The following is a 2,500-nucleotide window of genomic DNA, read 5'->3' on the forward strand; positions in this document are numbered from 1 at the left end:
CGAGGCCTTGCTTGGTGCCCTCCCGCGAGCCAAGCCAAGGTGGCACGGGGCCTTGCATGGTGCCCGCCCGCGAGCCAAGCCAAGACACGCGACGCGTGCCACGGGGCCTTGCTTGGTGCACGCGAGCCAAGCCAAGGTGGCACGGGGCCTTGCATGGTGCCCTCCCGCGAGCCAAGCCAAGGTGCCACGGGGCCTTGCTTGGTGCCTCGCGAGCCAAGCCAAGGTGGGACGAGGCCTTGCATGGTGCTCGCCCGTGAGCCAAGCCAAGACACGCGACACGTGCCACGGGGCCTTGCTTGGTGCCCGCGAGCCAAGCCAAGGTGGCACGGGGCCTTGCTTGGTGCCCGCCCACGAGCCAAGCCAAGGTGGCACGGGGCCTTTCTTGGTGCCCGCCCACGAGCCAAGCCAAGACACGCGACGCGTGCCACGGGGCCTTGCTTGGTGCCCGCGAGCCAAGCCAAGGTGGCACGGGGCCTTGCATGGTGCCCGCCCGCGAGCCAAGCCAAGGTGGCACGGGGCCTTGCATGGTGCCCTCCCGCGAGCCAAGCCAAGGTGGCACGAGGCCTTGCTTGGTGCCCTCCCGCGAGCCAAGCCAAGGTGGCACGGGGCCTTGCATGGTGCCCGCCCGCGAGCCAAGCCAAGGTGGCACGGGGCCTTGCATGGTGCCCTCCCGCGAGCCAAGCCAAGGTGGCACGAGGCCTTGCTTGGTGCCCTCCCGCGAGCCAAGCCAAGGTGGCACGGGGCCTTGCATGGTGCCCGCCCGCGAGCCAAGCCAAGACACGCGACGCGTGCCACGGGGCCTTGCTTGGTGCACGCGAGCCAAGCCAAGGTGGCACGGGGCCTTGCATGGTGCCCTCCCGCGAGCCAAGCCAAGGTGCCACGGGGCCTTGCTTGGTGCCTCGCGAGCCAAGCCAAGGTGGGACGAGGCCTTGCATGGTGCTCGCCCGTGAGCCAAGCCAAGACACGCGACACGTGCCACGGGGCCTTGCTTGGTGCCCGCGAGCCAAGCCAAGACACGCGACGCGTGCCACCTCCCGTGCCACGACAGCTACAATGACCCTCGATATGGTGCTAGAGGCTGTGCTAGGACACGTGCCATGATGCGTGCCACGGCCCGAGGCACGACACGTCTCGCGTGCCACGACCCCCATGCCATGGTGCCACGACACCTGTAATGACCCATTCCATGGTGGTAGAGGCTGTGCCAAGACACATGGTGCGTGCCCTATCTGGATTTCGACCCTGATGCCTTGACAAGGTTCCGGATTATGGTCTATTGCTAATCACGGAATGTTATTAATCCATGGATTCATGTTCCAAAGGTTGTTCGCTATTTTTTTATATGGTTTTTTTAAGTAAAAAAATTTTAAAATAAATTTTGTTTGGACAATCCTTGGATTCTTTTTTAAGATTTGTTTTTCCCATATCAAATACAATTTTTAAAAATATTTAAACTAATTTTTACTTATTTTCCCCATTTTTCCCCTATTTTTCTAAGAAAAAAAACTAAAAAAAAATTTTTTTTGCCAAGAGAGCTTCACCAATCCTTGAATTCGTCTTACATATATTTTTCCCATGTGAAATACATTTTTTAAAAATATTTACACTATTTTTTCCTCATTTTTACTATTTTTTAAGTAAAAAATTCGAAAAAAAAAATTATTTTTGAGAGATAAGTTGAATTAATTCATGGGTTCCTATTCCAGATATTTTTCCCATGTGAAATACAATTTTTAAAAATATTTTCACTAATTTTTGGTATTTTTTACTATTTTTCCCTATTTTTCCCTATTTTTAGGACAAAAAAATTAAAATAAATATTTTCTGGGCCGAAATTTTTTTTTTTTTTTTCCTTGGGTTCATATAATTATTATAAAGAGATTCAGCAAAAAAAACGGAATTAAAAACTCTTTTTTCATTAAAAAATGGCATTATGTCTCCTCAAGCATGGGTGATGTCTCCTCAAGGCATTTCCAAAATGGCCCAAAATGCTCTTTAAGGGGGGGGTGCTGTCCTCAATGGGCTGGCAGCACCACCCGCCCAGGCACGCTGCAGCGCGTGCCGCCCTTGGCGTGCAGGCCGCCCATGCCATCCTAGGCATGGCGCCCCCGCATATGCCACCCTCAAGCCCACGACACGCTAATGCGAAGAGAGCACGCCCGCGACACCGTGGGGAGCCCTCGCACGCAACAGCAGTCACCCCGTGCCCCGTACACGCTGCACCCCGGACGCGTCCCATGCCCCCCATGCGGACACGCCCTCCCCCCCATGCAACGAGTGCCCTCCCCGCGCACTCGGCCCCGTCCCTCCCCGTCTCGGCTCGACCCCTCGAGCGAGCATGTTGCCTCGGAAAAACGTGCCAATGGCCAACGTCGCGGCTCGCCCCGGGGGGCTCACCCATGCCTCCCGCCCGACGCTGCCCATCAAAAGGCACACGGACGCCCCTCCCCCCATGCAACGAGTGCCCTCCGCGTGCACTCGGCCCCGTCTCGGCTCGCCG

Source organism: Vitis vinifera, chromosome 15 (genome assembly GCF_030704535.1).
Source record: "Vitis vinifera cultivar Pinot Noir 40024 chromosome 15, ASM3070453v1".
NCBI classification, from domain to species: Eukaryota; Viridiplantae; Streptophyta; class Magnoliopsida; order Vitales; family Vitaceae; genus Vitis; species Vitis vinifera.